The sequence below is a fragment of the Giraffa tippelskirchi genome, chromosome 6, assembly GCF_054371585.1.
Source record: "Giraffa tippelskirchi isolate mGirTip1 chromosome 6, T2T-mGirTip1v1.2.pri, whole genome shotgun sequence".
Taxonomy (NCBI): Eukaryota; Metazoa; Chordata; class Mammalia; order Artiodactyla; family Giraffidae; genus Giraffa; species Giraffa tippelskirchi.
Window position 1 is genome coordinate 63013749 of NC_137280.1, and position 20251 is coordinate 63033999.

A 20251-nucleotide genomic window follows, 5' to 3' on the forward strand; every position below is an offset into this window, starting at 1 on the left:
ATGTTCAATTTTCCTATTAACCTATTTAACCTAGCTGGTTAAAGATTCTACCACTTTAGGAAAAGAACAACAGCAAAAAGGAAATAAAACAGGGCTCTTATGACCCTCAACTGAAGGGAATAAAAATTACCCTTCAGTCATGCCTCAAGTGGAAGAATTAGCTGTTTTGAATACAATTAAGTCAAGTGAACAGTCATTTGCTTACTTGCTCTCAGATCCACTTCCTGGATCTCTGAAAACAATAGAGGCCTTAGAAGAGCCAGTAGGAATCCCTGGAGACTGACTGAAAAGACAGTGAAGAGGGGGCTGGGGAGCTTGTCCATCTCTCTCTTTGCCACGGGCAGAGTCTCTAGAATGGACTATGTTTTCTCTGTGCTCCAGCACCTTCTCTCCCAGCACACAATCCCTCCCGCCCTGGGCTCAGGCCCTGTTTACCAGAATCACTGTGATTCTATATTCTAGCTTCTGATGTTTTGTCCTGATCTGGTTACCCAGCCGCAACCTATTGTATATCTAGCCTTCAAGATAAGGTTTGGTTCCTAGGGTTTTTAATTTCATTTTTTTAAACCTTTCCCATTTTTTCATTTATTCTAGCATTAAAGTGTTAATTGCTCAGTGGTGTCCAACTCTTTGTAACCCCTTGGACTGTAACCTGCCAGGCTCCTCAGTCCATGGGATTTCCCAAGCAAGAACACTGGAATGGGCTGCCATTCCCTTCTCCAGGGGATTTTCCTGGCGCAGGGATAGACCTTGGGTCTCCTGCATTGCTGGCAGGTTCTTTACTGCCTGAGCCACCAGGGACATCCCTTATTCTAGCATCTTTGTTACTAATTCCCTACATTTATGTTTCTCTAATTTATTTGGCATAACTTTTATTTTCCTGGATGGACCTTTATTAAATCACTCAGTGAAATTATTTTGTCTCCATGTGGAAGAAGGCATAAATGTTTTCAAATTTTTCTGACTCTCTAGCCTCAGAGAAGATTGATTGCCCTTAATACACAGTATAGCATTGAAAAACTATAGCCTCACAATTATTTACACTGCTATAAATGCATGTAACACTAGGAGCACATGATTGATTCTTTACTTTTCTCTCCGATGTATTTGGGGACAATTGTGAAAACAAACTTTTCAGAGGTGACAGGGAAGATAGGTCATAGAAAAGAAAGGATGAACAGAGTGTTCTGTTTTGCCTGGACTGTTTCTATGTATAGTCAGAGTGCACCCTCGGGCCTTCTAACTAGTGAACTCTTCCTTGTCCTACAAAATTCAGCTCATATATTACTGCCTGGGACACATACTGCTAGCTGTTCACAAAAATTCATGTTCTCCTCTTCTTCATGGTCTACACAGCTATCTAGTCATGGAACATAAACATAGTGATATTACCATTCCTGGACTTGACTTATAAAAACCTCTTGAACTGGTGTATCCATGTTTTTTTCCCCTTCTGCCTACTGACGAGGAGAAATGCATGAAGATCTGAGGAGATTTGCATTGAAGATGGCAGAACCTTTGCCAATCTGGCTTTCTGAAATACTCTATGGTGGAGACTTGATTTACTGACCCATTCACCCACTGATAACTGTTACACAAGCCCAGATAAATTTATTTTGAGCTATTATACAGCTGGGATTAATTAATTATAGCATCTACCACATTGCTAACCAACATACTCACTCCAAAGTCTTTTGTAACTTCCATAGAAGCTGGAGTTTCCTATTTTAATGCATCTTGTTTATACTTCTTTGGCAACACTTTTCAAAATGAACTAGAGTTAATTGTTCATAAATACTCCTCTGTTTCTCTCTAATCTCTCTTTCTTCAGAACATGAGCTTCAAAAAGACGGGGAAAAGATCTCATTTACCTTTGTATTCCCAGTGCCAAGCATTGGGATGGAGCATACATGGTCTCAAGAATTACACATTGAATTGAATGGACTGGAATTACAATCTGCCTTCTCTTCCCTCATCATTCCTAAGAGGAAAATCTAGTCCTTGAACTCTGAATCTTTTTAACCAATATCCACTATTTTCTGCCAAACCCATCACCCTAACCGTCTACTCATCTACTTGAAGTTTTTACTTGAGACTTCTGTATGTCAACCATTCCTCTTCTCCCCACTTTGCTACAGAACTGTCTGACCTCAGAGCCCTATCTATCTTCATTATGCCCCACAGACTTCAGTTTGAACATGGAAGTCATGCTTACATAATATCCTGGGTGATTAAAAAAAATAAGTACCATGTTTTTATGATCTTATGATAAGAATATGCTGTAATGGTCCATATCTGTCCTTCTACATTCCTGCTTCTGTGTTATTCACCATGCGCATGTACACACACACACACACACAATCAGATGAAAGTCGTAATAGGAGACTATCATTTCTTCAGTCAAAACAGCCCCTCATTGGGTACACTGCCTGGAAACTCTTATTTTTTGAGTTAATGGAAAAATTTAGTGTTCACAGTTGCTTCTTTTAACTGGAAAATAGTAGTTTAATAACAGTTGACTTGCCCTACTCATTACTGTATTTCACTCTAAACAGCAAAAAAAGAGAGGCGAGTGTATAGCTTTGGACAAAAAATGATATGCTAGGAAGTCATGGATTCAAAGAACACCCAGAGGCTTATTCCTGGGGAGCAGCATTGAAAAAGTTTTGTATATTTTGCTAAGCATTTGGCTTACTAAAAAAACAGCAAAACAAGTCTTGGTGCATGATATTTAAATTCAGTGATTATTAGAAAAAAAATAATCAAAGTTCACATTATCTTGGTTAAGGCTCCAACTGTCCCATAATATTAAGCAACCACTCTGGTCTCAGCATTTTGTACATAAATAAAGATCTTAAAATAGTTAAAAAGAAGCTAGTTTATTAGCTGTGATATTATTTTTCTTTTAATGCTGCCTTTTCTTGCACATTAATCTTTGGCATGGTGCTGATATCTTTTCTGCAGTGAAGTCAGGGGGTCTGGCTGATGCAAGGGCAGTGAACTATGAAATGCCTAGGTGGGTAATATACTTGCTCCGGTGGCCAGACTCTTCAGAAGGAAAAATAAATAGACTTCTTTCTTGCTTGTTAGGAGCACTAAATGAATGGATGTAGGTACAGCACATAGATTTGATGCATACTAAATAATAAACAAACACCAGTTGTTATTATTGTCATATTAATGTTTTTACGTACGGTCAGGTGTCAAGTAAAGGATGGTGCTCTCAATGTTCTGCTTCCAGGACAGATGTAGGACTTTGATTTGTAGTCTCAGGGCTGAATTAGCCAATGTCAGGGAAGGAAGCAGTATGGCTTAGGGACCAGATTTTGGAAGCACATACTTGAATCCCATTTCATCTACTTATTAGCTATGTGACCTGGGCAATTTACGTGTCTTCTCTGACCTCAGTTAGTGGTTGAATTAAATAAGATTGTGCATGAAGTTACCCAACACAGTGTCTAGAGCATAGTAAGTGCCTATATTTCTATATTTTAAAAAGGTTAATAATCCCTGTCATTTTTGTACATTTATTTTGATGTGGATTTCTTTCCTTTTAATCAGTTCTCCACACTGTACCCTGAGCTCTGCTTCTAAGTGGTCAATCTCACTGCATCTCTCCTCTTCTTAAGCTGGCTTATTGGTTCTTCTTTATACTCAGGATATTCATAACTGCAGGAAATACTAATGGTTCTGTGTTAGCATCACATGCTATTCTCTCTAATCCTTTTAGATGGAGCTTTCTCTGGCCTCCAGTATTTAGCCTCACAGGCATTCACTGGTCAGTATTCCACTGGATATTCAATGGAGAGTCTCTTCAAATGTGTGAAGTCCTCTCTGTGCAGTTTTCTCTTTTCCAATACTTGAAACTATAATCACCTTGGTCTTCCCAGACTGCATTTCTTCAACTCAAGGATTACTCCTTGTAACCACAGTCTGAAAATTCTCTCACTAGGGCAATTGTAGGGTTCACTGGATCATTTGTCTCCCAAACTCTAGAGATTCAGCCCTTCATTTCCCATCTCTATTGTTTTGAAATCATTATTTTACCTATTTTATTCTAATTTTGTATTTGTTTTAGGTAGAGGGGTAAATCTGATGGATGTCACTCCATCTTGGTTGGAAGCAAAAATCTGGTGGTTCATTCATCATGGTATTTTCAGCTTAGACATTTGTAGCCTTGGTCCATCAGAGAGAAGGTTCAAGACTTAGTCAACATTGTCTCAAAGTGTTGACTAAATTCCTACCAGATGGCAACTTTCTTAACCATTTTGCCCTCTCTGCCACCATTTTGCCCTGTTTGGATTTCTGTCTTAGTTTTCCTCTTTTCACCTCTACTTTCCTAGTACAACCCTCCTGTGAAGCCACTGAGACTGATTTCTACTTTTTCCAGCCAGATGACTCACACTTTATACATGTTGCCTGTGATTAGTATTCATACTGAGTTATTACTGGATGCTCAGTTGTTTTACTGTTACCTCAGCACTCTCTATATAATGCATTAATTACTTCTGGATTAAGTATTCCTGGATACTTATGTACTTTGCTTTTGTTATTCAGCAGTTAAGTTGTGTTTGACTCATTGTGACCCCATGCCTCAGTGAACCAGACTTTCCTGTCCTTCACTATCTCTTTAAGTTTGCTCAAATTCATATCCATTGAGTTGGTGATGCTATCCAACTATCATCCTCTGTCACCCCCTTCTCCTCCTGCCCTCAATCTTTCCCAGCATCAGGAACTTTTCCAATGAGTTGGCTCTTCACATGAGGTGGCCAAAGTATTGGAGCTACAGCTTCAGCATCAGTCCTTCCAATGAATATTCAGGATTGATTTCCTTTAGGATTGACTGTTTGATCTCCTTGCAGTCCAGGGGACTCTCAAGAGTCTTCTCCAGCAGCACAGTTCAAAAGCATCAATTCTTCAGTGCTCAGCATTCTTTAGGGTCCAACTCTCACATCCATACATGACTACTGGAAAAACCATAGCTTTGACTACATGGACCTTTGTCGGCAAAGAACTTTTTAATATGCTGTCTAGGTTGGTTGTAGCTTTCCTTCCAAGGAGCAAGTGTGTTTTTTTTTTTTTCTCGTTTCACATATGATAATTTACATGCTTCAATGCCATTCTCCCATATCATCCCACCCTCACCCTCTCCCATCCATAATACTGTTCTATTTATTTGTGTCTCTTTTGATGTCTCACATACAGGGTTATCTTTACCGATTGACTAAATACCATATATGGCTGCAGTCACTGTCTGTAGTGATTTTGGAGCCCAAGGAAATAAAGTCTTCCACTTTTTCGCCTTCTATTTGCCATGAAATGGTGGGACCAGATATCATGATCTTAGTTTTCACTGTTGTTGTTTTTATGATCTTAGTTCTGAATGTTGAGTTTTAAGCCAGCTTTTTCATTCCCTTCCATCACATTCATCAGAAGGCTCTTTAGGTCCTCTTCACTTTCTGCCATTAGAGTGGTATCATCTGCATATCCGAGGCTGTTGATATTTCTCCCAGAAATCTTGATTCCCAGTTTGTGTGATTCATCCAGCCTGGCATTTTGCATGATGTGCTCTGCATAGAGGTTAAATAAGGAGGGTAATAGTATACAGCCTTGACATACTCCTTTCCCAATTTTGAAACAGTCTGTTTTTTCATGTCCAGTTCTAACTGTTGCTTCTTGATCTGCATACAGGATTCTCAGGAGACAGGTAAGCTTTATCCAGGCGTCTCAGGAGACTTATGTACTTATGTACCCCTTGTTTGGACATTAATGGATATCAATTCTTACCAAACTAAGAGTTTATTACAGCGTTCTGGACTCTTGAGCCAAGTTTACCCTGGTACTCTGCCTGACATCCATTCTTACCAATATGTGCTGAGGATCCAGGGTACCTTGAACCCCCCAGCTAAGGACACTGAGAAGATAAATAGTGACAATGGGTCTTGTTCTTAAAGGGAGATATTCATGTGCAGAGAAATTCTTGTCAAAATTTAGTAAGTTGTCGAGTTAAAATTCTTCCACTGTATCAATTCTCAAGTGACTAAAAATGCAGGCAAACAAGCAAAACACAAAGCCAGCAAAGTTAAATAGAATTTCCCGATATCACAGAACTAATGTTAATGGTAGTACTCAAACTCAGATCTTCTGCATTCTGATTTACATTCTTTTCTTCTGGGTCACCAACTCTTTTAGGTAGTTCTTTTGCCAACTATTTATTATTAATATTGTTCCTAAATGATATTTAATATTATATTGTTCCTTAATGATATTTAATAATAATATTAATATTGTTCCCAACCAAGCCAGTTAAGTGATTTTATACATTTTTCTATACCTGACTTAAAGGATATTTTCCTAAAGATATTGTATGCTACCTTAGTAAGCCTCCCTCTAATTTCACTCCTTTCTATATCTTGGCGATCTACGAGGGAGACCAGAGAGAAACTTTTGGTTCTCTTCTTTTCCTTAACTCTTTTCTGATTTATGAAGAACCACAGCACTGACTGCTTCAAACTTTCAGGCATCACATACCGGCACTAAAACTTTTAGGATTTGAAGTTACTTAATTTTTACATATCAGAGAAGCAGGATACCTTATTCTGTAAACCAGTACACTGCAGAACAATGATTTCCAAATTTTAGAAAATGGACCTATTGGGGATCCTTGATTTTATTTTTTCTCTCCATAGTAGTATGGATTTATACCCATATGATAATAGCTATTGTGTTCAGAGTTGTTGTGATCAGCATTGGGAGAGGAATCCCAGGCCAGGGTCATTACTTCACTGAGATTATTAAAGAAGGAGACTCAAAGTTGAAGGGACAGCAAATAGGAGCTGGACAGTGGTGCTTAGTGACTCCCCACCATGGATTAAATCCAGGTAGAATTGAAAGCAGAGAAAACAGTATATTTCTCCTATCCTTTCTTGCCAACTCCCACCTCATTTCCTGGAGTGCTCCTGATTTGGAAAACGTGGCAAGATAATCCCCAACATATAAATGAAATGGAGATGGATTTGGGCCTAAGTGTCTCTTCCTGCAGCATTTTATAGCTCAGAGTTACTATACTTAATCTCTTCAAGGCTGAGTTGCTCAGATGCTTCACAGAAATTCTTAGGTTCTCAACTTTGACAAACACTGAAATAAACATTAAAGGTGAGAGTGAGTGTGTGAATGGGAGTCAACAGCAGAGACTTATTAAAGAAAGTAGTTGGGATATTAGAAGAAAAAGAAACCATTATGAAAGAAAGGACTATTTAAAGTTAAATAATCTTGAGTAAATAATAGCATAGTCCTCTCTTAGACACACACACACACACATACTTACAAATGATTCAAAAGATTTCTTATCTGTCAGCCTGGCTCGTTTCTACTCTTTTGTAATTTTTATTTAATTAGGATCAATGTTTGCTTTTGTAGCATTAAGCCTTGGAAATCTCATTTATTAATATTCTTCAAATATTGGAAATGGCAACAATAATTCTAATTGTACAAGTACCAGCAATGTGTCAGTCCTTTAAAATATCTCTAACTTGACAATAGCCAGGTATGTATAATTAGTTAATATTTCAGCTGAGGGAATAGAATCTCAGAGAGGGTAAGTAACTTGCCCAAGATTAAAGCTGGCAGGTGGTAAAGTGTCAGGACTGTGTTTGATACCGAAGTCCTTGCTCTTACAGTTACTGGAATTATAGCTTGGGCTAAATTATTCCTCACTACTCACTATGTTCTCTCAACTCCAAGGGTGATCATCATAATTATAATCTTGGAGTGTCTTCAAAGACATGGTGGCTTTGCAGATTCACCTACAGGATGAGAAAAGCAAACAAAGTGAGTGTACATTTTCAGCCTTTATGTAGGTCTTTTCATCTTCAAAGTCCTTTGTGAATATTAAACAACTAATCCCTCTGGAAGTTCTCAGCACTGGGGGAAGTGAACGTTTCCAGTAACATTGACAAATAGCTATTGCTGTTGGTGAAGTTTTGCCTTTCAGGCTGTGTTTCTAAAGCCTGGAAGCCTTTCCATATAAATGAAGCATGTTTTCTTTCACATGTCTCTCCCCAGTGTATGAAGGAGTTGCTGAGATGTCTAACCACAGTGCTTTTTTAAGTACCTTTGAGGAGTTGAAAAGCTTTGCAGGTTCTTCTTTTTGAACACATACACACACACAAGCACAGTTTTATGATGAATCAGAAAAGTTGATGGTGTGTGTGTGTGTATTACTGAGTCCTTGTGTGTTTTTCCAGTCAGAATGGCACACAGAGGGGACCATCTGTTAGGGCTGAACGCGTAGCTGAGCTGCACAGCTGTCTCTGTGGCACACCTGATGGGCACATTTGGTTGCTAACTGAAAGGCTGGTGGTTCAAACTCACCCAGGGATAACTCAGTCTTCTTTTCAGGATGATGTGAGCCATTCAATTTCAGGAATGTATTACTCTCTTGTGACTCACTGTTGCAGTGTTCTCCAAACTGGTCTGCTAAATGCCACTCCAGGTACTTGTTAAAGCCACAAGTTCTAGGACCTTGAGACTTTGATCTTGTTGTTCTGAAAAGGATTCTGAGAATTTAAGACATATCTTCTACCCTCCCCCACCTCTAGCCCCAGGAAATTATTATTATCATTCAAGTCTGTACAGAATTTGTGTAGAAGATAAATTAATTGGTTCCAGAGCCACGTTGCTTGGGTTGGCATCTCTGCTTTTCCACTTACCAACTCTGAGAAGTTTCCTGACCCCCATGCAAAATAGCCACCGGTGATTCTGTAGCACAGCATCCCCCTGTAATCATCAACTACATGTTGGCATCTGACATTTTAATTTTAACTTTTAAAAGCCGTTCATTATCTGTCTCTCTTAACTCACCACCTTCCGAACCTCCCTGTGCCCTCTGTGGTGCTCTTGTGCTGTCAGTTTGGCTAGGCTGGAACTGGATCTCTCAGGATTCCCTTCCTTTACAGAGCCATCAGAACATTTTGCATGAGATTTGGTAGGTGCGAGTGAAGCAGTACTTACTGTCCTTAGGTCATCATTGGTTAGAGGGGCTGGGGGACAGATGGAAAGGTGCTGGCGGGTTCCAATGTGTCCTCGCTTTCCCTTACCCCATGTCCAGGTCTTCCTGACTTCTGGCCCTACTGCCCAGCCCTGGCCACAAGCCCACTACAGATACTGTTCTGCAAGATCACAGAGTTAGAGCCATGAAGAGCTAACAGCATCCCATAGACTTCTACATCACTCTAGAAGCTGGACTTGCCCTTGAGTGGTGAATGAACCAGAGCTGGGCAAACTCCTAATAGCTTCAGTTTCAGAGAATATAAATTCTGTGAGGGCTGACCTACACTGTCTTGTTCATCCCTATTTTCTCAGTACCTAGAATAAGATCTGGCATGTAGTAAGCATTCAATTAATGTTAGCTGAGTGACTGATAAAAGTGATAGTTTCCTTATCTATAAAATGGGGGTAATGATGCTTTTCTCATTGAGTTGAGTGAGGACAAATGAAATAACATATGAAGAGCTCATTACCGAGGCTGGCACATAATAAGCTCTGATCTATGGTTGCTGTTATTTCAATTTTGTTCTTAGGGCTCTGAAAATATAAAATCTGCCACAATGAGCCAAAAACATAAGTGTGTGATTCAGTCTGTCTCAAGAGTTACCTGTCTCTCAGTTCACTTGGGATTAGACTTGCCTTTGCCCTAGAATCATAATGTCATTCCAGAGAACTGTAGAGTAGGAAGGGATGCTGAAGATTTCTAGGTTCAAAAGATGAGGAAATAGAAGACGTGAGAAGTGAAGAGATTTCTTAGAAGAAAAAATAAAACTAATGACATGTTTTATTAAAGCAGTCCAGAGTTCTTTCTGTGAACTTGTGTAAAATAAAAATCTTAAAACACATGATAATTATACACACACAGATATGTATGTATATATTCACCTGGTAATATATGTATATGGCAATGGTATCTTGCTTTACCTATGGGTAGGGGGATCCTGGTGTTGTCAGAGCAATAAACCTAATGTGGCACTTCCAGATGAGAAGAGGGCTCTCTCCTCTCCTGGACTGGCCAATAGTAGGTTGCTGTATACCTGGAACTGCCTCGGGCTTCTGCAGGGAGGTTGGGCATAAAACCAACATGAAAGAAAACACAACCAAGAGATGCGAGGAACTGAATTCTAATCTTTTACCATGAGTCCCTGATTAAGGGCTCTTTAAAACTAGAGTAACTCTGGATATTTTGCTTAATTTAGATAAGATGAATTTTCTGGTACTTGAAATTAAAAGCATCATAACTAAAGTATTGACTGCAAAACAAAAATAAAATAAAAGCGGTAGTCAATTTGTGCCACTGTCCTAGTCCCCAGCCAACATTGTTTCTGGGTCACACTTTTTCTCTAAGTTACGGGAAGGTATGTCTCCACATTGCCTCACCTCCTCATCTTACCGCATACATATAATTCAGTTTACACTGGACTTTGCAATCCTGACCAGGCCACTCATTCAATCAATGCACATTACTGAGCACATTATACCTCAAAAATTTATATTCTGTTTTTGTGGGCTTCCTTGGTGGTAAAGAATCTGCCTGCAATGCAGGAGAGCCAGGTTCAATCCCTGTGTCAGGAAGATTCCCTGGAGTAGGGCATAGCAAGCCACTCCAAGTATTCTTGCCTGGAGAATTCCATTTGAATTGATAACTGCTAAACATAGACTGAAGTACCAGACTTCATGAAAGTTGATTGTGGGGGCTATCCCTGACAAAGAGTTAGTGTGAAGGTGAGCAGGAAAGTCTTCACAGAGGAAAAGAGATCAAAATTAACTTTTAGAGGATTGGTAGGAATTTACTATCTAGTCAAGAAATTATACGGAATCTTAAGAAGAGAGAAGACAGGTAAAATCATAGAGATGATAGATATCTGGAGAAATGCAAATACTTGCCAGAGTGCAAAGTACACAGTAGGAGTTTAGAAGAAGAGTCTAAAGAGAAAACTGGGAGTTCTGGTATATCACACTGAAATTCTTGGACTTCTATACTATGGAAAAGGAAGACCACAAGAAGAAATTCAGGTGGATGAGGTTGCTCTCACCTCTGTTGGGCAGTTGTGATAAGACTGCTTTTCCTTCACTTGTCTAGCCTTTCAAAAAACTGCACACAGACTGGCATCTTCTTTACTGACATTCCCCTATAAAACCTGTATCATTTCTAGGAGAAAGTATTGCCCAGGAGAGCTGGAGTCTGGCTGTGTATATTGTACAGGATTAAGAACTGTTCTGGCTGAAACTTTTGGTACTTTACAGACAGTTTCCACTGCTGTTATTTTATTCTCCTCCTTCCTCCTGCTCCTGATCAATTTTCTTTTGCTTTGGATTAATCCTTCCTAAGCTCTCATGCCACATTGCTCCCTTTTTGTTTTACAGATCCAATAATCAGATTTGCATTTTAGAAAGAGTGGGCAGTGGACAATAGTTTTGAACAGGGTAAAACCTAAGGCAGTGAAAGGAGATGGGAAGTTGTGGCAAAAATGCAAGGGAGAGATAAGGGTATGGGGATGATGAAGAGGAGAGGAGAATTCAGAGTGATTGCCACCATGCATGTAGAATGGGTGACTGCAGTTGGAGTCTGTGTATCAAAAAGCAGTTAGCATATGTTCTGAAAGAAACTTCAGCATGTGGAGGCTTAAACTACATTCGGAATTGAATTTCCAGGCTCAGTAAATTTACAATATGCTTCTTCCTCAATCCATGCCCACCCCCTTGCTCCACAGTTCAATAAAATAGCTAAATAATTAAATCCTAAAATGCTTCCAGGATATGCTTTGTTATTGAAACACATCTGCTACATGTTGGAGGATCCCTTCCCAGCAGATGTTTCTTTCCTTCGGCTTGTTTGTTTATCTATGGAAATGAGTATCTTAAACCTCTTCTCCTGCTAAGCTTAATAAAAAGGAATCCTTTCCACACTCATCTTCTTCATGATGCCCCTTGTGGTCCTTTATCAAACCATTAAGGACATATGCTGTGCAGCTAATTATTTTTTTCCTCCTACTGCAGTGCATTAATCCAAGGGAAGGCTGTCTTCAGCTCACAACATCATACAGGGGAAGGAATCTGAACACCATACTCTCTCCCAAAGAAAACAGTCTGTAGTTGGATGAAACCACACTGAAAGCCAGGACTCTAAAGAGACTCTCTCATCAACCTTGGTATAGTGCAAGCTATTCATTGAGGCTATTAGTGGAGTTTAGTTAAAGTGTTGTCCCCCGATAAACTAGGAGATGGAGAAAACAAACCATAAATTGAGCCAGTATATTTTGATGATGAGTCAAAAAGTGTACATTCACCTGATTTAGGGAAAAGTGGGAGCTGTGAAGAGTAAGTAGACAGGATTCAACACACTCTCTTTAAGGGTTGTGAACATAAGGAAAGACAATAAACATCTTGGAGACATTCATGGTCTCCAAATTTACTGAAGCCATTTACTGAACCTCAGTGAAAGAGTCCCTAGGGAACTCTTAAGAGAGACCTTTGCTTTCTGTTTATGCAAGGAGATGGTCAAGATTATTTGGGTTCATAAAAAGACATAACAAAGTCATCTTTGAAACACAGATGAGGGAGGAAGAAAAATGAGATTTTAATTAAAGTTAAGTATGGTACAGCTTAGCAGCATGAGGGGCCCTAGGGTGTATTCTAAAATTATTTGCATGTGTCGTAATATCAAAACAGGAATACATACAGATTTCCTTTAGGCATATATATTGCTTTAGGGTGAAATAAGCATTTGACTCATGAATCCCCTTTTGTATAGCATTTAATTTCACTAAATCTCTAGAACCTGGACTTTTAATCATGATCAAATTTTCTTAGTAGCATATGGCTTATATTTTATAGATCAGTGTCCTATTATAAGAGAAATATTGTGTTGTTAAAAAGAAGCTATTCTCTCTCTGTTCTTGTAGGAAGAAACTTTTCTGTCTGTCTAGATGTTTATATAATGTTTTTCTTTAAACTTGAAATTCGTGTTTCTGTCAAGATATGTCTACACATATGACTCTGATTTTGCTTAGCATACACTGAACTCTTTCTATTTGCATCCTCAGGTCATTTGCTCAGAGATATCTCTTCTCTTAAATACGCCATCGTTGATTTAGTTGCATTTTTCAATTTCCTTTTCAGGTATAGCAATTACCCAGACACTGGCAGGTGATTCTCTCTTTCCCAGTCTTGTGTGGCCATCTTGCCCTATTTTCATGTCTTTGTTTTCTCAGATTTTCCTCCACCATTTTAATTTGATTTTCCACATTCTCATCTTTTCTGCCTCCATCTGCCTTCAATATGGTCTGTAATTCTGCTACTATAATTTTGGTATTTTTGCTTTTTTGTAGGTTACCTGACTTCATTTTCATCCCATTCTGCTACTTTTTTATTTCAGCCTACTTTTCCTGTGTGACTTTTTCCTTTTCTCAGTGTATTGAATATTTAGTTTTCAAATTTTTTTTTCAATTACAGTATGTCATTTTAAAAAGCATGATATTTTTGTACTTCTTATAGTTCCCTTTCTTTTTCTGTAGTTTGTATATGCACAATATTTTCTTAATTCACTTAAATCAGCTTTCGATGAAGTAAGGTGTCTCCAGACTTGGTGTTTGCCAATAATGTGAGAATCTCTGTTAACTGCTGCTTTTTGTCTAAGGCTGGGCTCCCGTTTACAGTCTACAATGGAGTGATGGGCAAGGCTCCCAACCCATTTCCTAGTTTCTAAAAGATATCCAGGTAAAAGGAAATCTATTTTATTAAGCTAGAAACCTTTCTATCTCTATAGCATACATGACATGTTCTGTCTAATCTCCAAAAATGCAATGCTTCTACATATATCTTTTTTTTGTATTTGCTTTCACTGCTTACCATCGAGGATACCTCACAAGTTCTCTTCCTCAAATCCTGACAAATCTGCCTTATTGTATTCTTCACTAGTAGAAGACATAGATGGAGGAGAAGAAATGATTATTTGAAGGAAAAAATCAGTACCTGTGAATTAATTGCTTAGTTTTAATTTGATGGAGATCTAAGTGTCTTCATCAGGAGGACAGTCTGAGATGGAAGAATTTTCTTCCAGTTTCTTTGAAACAATACTTTGAACATGAATAAAACTATTTGCTAAAGAATAGGTATAAGGGTTGGTTTTTTGTTTTTTTCAATTTTTTGTGGCAATATATTCCACTGGGTGGAAAATTATTAAGAATCCTTCTAAAACCCAAGTTTTAATTTCAGTAGAGGTGAGCCTTTGCTTTACTCACTGTCTTCATGGGCAGCAGGAGAATGGACAAAGTTGCATTAGGAGCTGCTAAAATGCCAGATGCCTTTTAGAACTGGAAGGCCCACAGCAATTAGCATCTGTTCAGTGCCTGTAATGTGGTAGATGACTTACATACAAATGAACCTTTGGAATAAAATTCATTCATAATGCTGGGAGTCAGTGTACTATAAATCATTCAATTTCCTTCACATCAGTTTGCATTTTGGTTCCAAACTAAAAGTTTCAGAAGAACTAGTTGTTAAAAAAAAAAAAAAAGAGCTAACACTTGAGGTGAAATCATTTTTGTCATCACATATATGAAGATAAGAAAAAAAGAAAGAAAACATTCTACCCCACAGACATAATCCTCACAACCGTCTATGACCTGTGACTATGAGCCCACTTTTTATGAGGACAAGATGGAGGAGGAGTAACATGTACTCATGACACAGCCATAAAGTGGCAACCAGGAGCTTTAATTCAGACCCAAGTCTGGGTGAATTCAGAGGCTCAATTTTCCACTCCTGTGTATAACACCTACCCACAAATTCAAGAAGTGCTGAAGGGGTTTCTCTCAAATCAATTTCTGGTGACCACAGGCATACAGTACAAAGAAGTCCCACCTCGGGGTCTGTAGTGTCTTATGAAAACACTTATTTTTGCTTCTTAGTCTCTGCTTCCCTTGGAACCTGGCATATGTCCTTAAGGAAAAGGAGGAGGCCAAACAAGGAAAATTCTCTACTGTACTTCATACTTCCTCTTTCCTCTAGTGACCAGTCCTTATCTTAGCACCATGTGTGTGCTAATGCCATCAGACATCTAAAAAGAATGACTATTCTATATACATAAGAATAAATTCACCTAAATTTCATGAATATTGTGGATTTTCTTACAGTAGATACAATGTTTCCTTCACTGACTCTTCCATTCCATTCCAGGACTTTAATTGGGGGGATTGGCATCCAATTGTCTATGTGGGAATGGATAAAGTGTAGATATAGCCAGGACTGGGGAAACAATCTTTTGTTATGGAGAAGAGCAAATGTAACTGGCTCATAACTGTAAAAGAAAGCAAAGTAAGTGGCTCTTAGAAGGCAATGGTGGGAATTCTCCTTCAGTACCTCACCCCTGGATCAAAGGTGATCTCTCTTTAAAATGAATTAGAGGTAAATCTCATATTATATATTGTACATTGACCTCAAAGTGTTTGCCACTAGATATTATAGAGGCTATTTCCTAAAATTTAAAAAGAGATGTGTTGTTTCCGTGAGTATCTTTCATGATCAGTTCAGTATCAATCTTACCACCGATGGATTTTAAAGATCATCTATCATCGTGGTATGTGAGCAATAAAACATGGGATACTCCTTGTAAAATTAATATAAAAAATAAAATTCATCTTCTTTTCCACCCTTTCTTCTCTCCTTTTCCCATCTGACTGTGCTTCTATATATATATATATATATATGTATATGTATATATATATATATATATTTTTTTTTTTACTGGGCTTGGAAGCTTCTATAAAAACTATTTCCCCTGTATTCTCTAAGCTCATTTTAGATCAGGGACAAATTAAAATTAAAACCAGTTCTGAGGAAGAATCACTAATTCTTACTGAACAATAGCCAGAAACCTTTTCAGGAGCAAGAGAGATCTTCTTCTTAAGTGTCTTTAAATAACTAGTGTGTCATCCATCCTCTTTGAGTTCTGTCCTAGAGAAAATTCTTCCAGGAATTGCACCTTTACTAGCTGTCTACATAGCATCAAGGAGTTAGGTGGAGTCAACAAACGACAAATCAAATAACAAGAACAAAAATCAATTGTCTCTATACTGGTTCCATATATACCAAGTAAGTGGATGTTTGATTTTTTTATTTTTTAATGTAGGTGTTAGACTCCCATGTCTGATTTATTGTTTCACACCCCAAAGCACCTAGCACTCTGTCTTGCACCTGACATATGTGGCTGATAAATATTTATTGAATGAATAAATGCATGAAAAAAGATAAAGCATGGATGGAGGTAAGTGATGACATTATATCAAAAGGAATTCAAGATATAAAGCCTTGAGACTCTTTTTCATTGACAGTGATAGGATTTAAAGAAAATGACATTTCTCTTTTGTTTTTGTGTATTAGGATTTTATGAATTCTCTAATACAATATTCTCAATCACTGCATGCTAGACAAAGGTAGCAGAGGAAGGACAGTCCTTTAGCTCAGGTGACATTTTCAGGTGACATTCAAGCTAAAATTGCTAGGGTTAAAATGCTATAGTCTTTGTGAGCTTCATCCATATATCTAAATCTACAACTGATTAATATAAAACAAGGAGTAAAAGAGAGAGCACACCCAGTGTTTTTCTGTGTAGTAAATGGCAGGACAAGGATCAAGAGGGTAAAAAGAACAAAGAAGCAAATTTTAGCCAAATATGAGAAATGATAGTCCAACAACATGAGTTCCCACCCATATCTTTCAATAATGAAAGAATAATTTCACATAGAACCATGTTCCTCCAACATTGGGGATATCCTTATGTATAAAGTGTAGGGTATTATATAAGCTTTTCTGCAATAAAAGCACATTCGGTAAGATGGCCAAGTCATTGTTCCTCCTGAAGGGAGAAAAGTACCTAAAATATATGAAAAATACCATGGAGGAAGTAGAAGGAGATAGTTTAATGCCTGCCATTTTTTAATACTCAGAACACCTTGGAATTATTGGCTTTACTACCCTGTACAGAAGAGAAACTCTTAGACTTTCAAGGATAATCACACATTTCAAGCAAACCAGGACAAAACAAATGAAAACCAACAATATAGCCCTTCTTTTCCTTTTCCATCCAGGGCATAGCTTTTTCAAAGACTTTTTTCTTCTCACCATACAAATACTATCCATTTGCAGAGAAACCAACACTGAACTGTGATACCCTACTCCCCACTACACTAGCCAATCTTTTTGACATTCAGGACATACATTCTTCCAGCACTGCTTTATATTATAATATATACGCATTTTTATAGAAATGGATTTTAATGAAGTTTTTAACTTAAAATGCTTTTGAGAATAAAGGGGGTACAGGTACTTTGAGTGGGCAAACTTTGGATACTCCATGCAGCAGAAAACTACTTAGAACAGATACTCCACTTGATCTTAGCCAAAAGGCTGAGAAGTAAAGTAGAAAACTCCTTAGAACATAGATCTTTCAGGCTATAAAGTAATTTCTTCATTTCCCCCTACCTTTAGTGACCCTTGTTTAATTGGTTTTTTTTTTTTTTTTAATTTCAGTCAAGTGTTCCAGTTTCATCAGGGTCATGAAAATATTTAATTCACATGAGTATTGATAAAATGATGTGCATTATTAAAAGGGCTTTGCAGTTCATGCAACAGAAGAACCATTCTTTTCTGCCCTGGTACTAATGAGATGGGGGCTGGTGGAGCTGTCTTGATCTTATCACCCGTTAGAATGATCACTCCATCTGCAGTGTCCTGTGGAGATCCACAGAGAAAAGCCTCTGTAGTAACCAGTTAAGAGTCTACTGCAACAATTGCTTTTACCTCCTTTAGAAACCCCTCTTCCTAGAGGAAGGAAGCTCCCCTGAGGAGCTGTAATGGGACCTTTCATGACATGGGACTTCCAAGGACAATCATTATCGTTACCATCGTCTTCATTTTAGTAACTGTAAAATCTTGAACAACATCACCAAAACTAGTAGCTTTATGTACGTTCTATCACAAGAATTCCCAGTGGTTGCTTTTAAAACTATATTCTTTGGTACCAACATTCTGGACAATTGCTTCAGTCATGAGAAGGGAGTCTGAGTATTTCAGGCTCAATTCCTGTTCCCCAACCCTCAAATTGAAAGGTCCATATTTATTTCATGTTATCACAAGATAAGAAGTTTCTCTAGTCTCACTTACCTGGTTTCCAAAACCACCCCACTTCTTTTGTTAGCCAGTGGGTATGTGCTCGGTCACTCGGTCATGACCGACTCACTGGGGCCTCATGGACATTAGCCTGCCTGGCTCCTCTGCCCATGGAATTTTCTGGGCAAGAATACTGAAGTGGGTTGCCTACTCCATTACTACTCCATACTACTCCATTACCTGGATTTCCTACTCCAGGTGATCTTCCTGATCCAAGGATCTAACCCACGTCTCTTGCATCTCCTGCACTGGTAGGCAGATTCTTTACCGCTAGCACTACCCGGGAAGCCCCACATAAAGTAAATTAGAAAAAAGGAAGGAGGCCTTTTGTACTACAATTCAAACTATAGAAGAGAAATGAAAACTCTTTTAGCTTAATAATATTAATATCAAATAGCATGGGGGGTGGAAATCCTGTAAGTGTTCTTTTGCCTTATGGATGTTTGACTCTGCAAAGGAATTCACTTTTCTTCTCTACCTACATATAACTCAAACCCTCTCAGCTATAGTCAAGTGGGAAAAAAACCTAATGAAACAGAAAGACTTGTGAGACCAGAAGAATAAGTAATGTGGCAGAGCACCTAGGAGTAGGGGAAGATGGAGAAAGGAGTTTGGGAGTCAGGGGCATAGCTGAGGAGGAAGGAGGAGTTGAAAGGAGGAGGGACTCAGAGAAGAGTCAATTTGGGCCATGCCAGTTATAACTAAAGGCTCTTGATGCTCTCAGGAGCTGGCAGTCTGGGTATTAATAGAACAGAATAGAGAATCATTTCTAATTCTTCACTAATTCCTAGGCTCTGTGGGTTATAATAAGTGAAAATAAGCCCGAAAAAAGGGCAAAACCACATGGGTGCTAGATTTAGACTCTCAGAGACTGAATCTCTTGTGGGATTTTAGGCTAATTAACTTCCCCATTTCTCAGTTTTCTCATCTCTAAGATGAAGATAAATATACTACATACATTAGCAAACCCCCATGCATGGGGTTATGTTCCAAGATCCCCAGGGTATGCCTGAAACCTCAGATAGCACCAAGTCCTATATATACACCATGTTTTTCCTATACATACATACATATGATAAAGACTAATTTATAAATGAGGCACAGTAATGGAATACCTAAATTCCCAGCATAACTACTCTTGCATTTGGAAGCCATTATTAAGCAAAATAAGGGTTACTTGAACATAAGTGCTGCAATGCTGAAACAGTTGGTCTGATAACCAAAACAGCTTGCTAAGTGTTGACACGCAGGTAGTGAATGCAGTGTGGATATGCTGGACCAAGAGATAATTCACATTCCAGGTGGGACAGTGAGACAGCTTGAGATTTCATTGCATTACTCAGGAAGGCATGTGATTTAAAACTTACAAGTTGTTTACTTATGAAATTTTTTATTTAATATTTTTGAACCATGGTTGATCTTAGGTATGTGAAACCATGGCAATTGAAACTGCAGCTAAGGCGGGCAGGGTGTGCGGGGTGCTACTGTACTTCTTAAGGTGAGGAAAGGCATAAACAAGATAAAATATGTGAGGTGCTTAGGTTGGTACTTAGAGGTCAGCAAATTTTCTCTGTAAAGGGCCAGATAGTAACTATTCTTGGTTTTGCAGGACACTGACTCTGTCACAATTACTCAATCCCACTCTTATAGCAGGGAATATAGTCACAGACAATAGATAAACAAATGTTTGTGGCTGTGTTACAATACAATTTTCTTTACAAAAACAGGTGCAAAGCTAGATTTGGCTTACAGCTGTAGTTTAGGGACTCATAGCTTAGAACATTACTAGACATACCATAAATGATTCACAAGTATTATCTTTTATTATTATTATTATTAACTGATCACCAAGTATTTCCAGATTCTTTTGTTTGATGATTAGCCAATTATAAATTATAATTATACTGTTATATTTATATATAGTCAGGCATATATATATATATATATATATATATATATATATATATATATAAGTTTACAAGGTGGCTCAGTGGTAAAGAATCTGCCTGCAATGCAGGAGACACAGGTTAGA

At 38.2% G+C, this 20251-nt stretch overlaps 1 long non-coding RNA gene and 1 pseudogene across 2 annotated transcripts in view; both read right to left on the bottom strand.

Annotated features, from left to right (window-relative positions):
* Window positions 1–20251, bottom strand: part of LOC145511222 (uncharacterized) — a 257499-nt gene that overhangs the window by 13074 nt on the left and 224174 nt on the right. Inside the window, exons 6-8 of one of the 2 annotated variants that reach the window (XR_014057674.1) lie at window positions 8712–8778; window positions 8374–8546; window positions 7724–7805 (exon numbers count right to left, since the gene is read on the bottom strand). This is a non-coding gene — a long non-coding RNA (uncharacterized LOC145511222). Of the gene's footprint in view, window positions 1–7723; window positions 7806–8373; window positions 8559–8711; window positions 8779–20251 lie in introns of both variants that reach the window. The other variant, XR_014057675.1, reaches the window with a different exon arrangement.
* Window positions 17328–17469, bottom strand: LOC145511869 (U2 spliceosomal RNA; annotated as a pseudogene).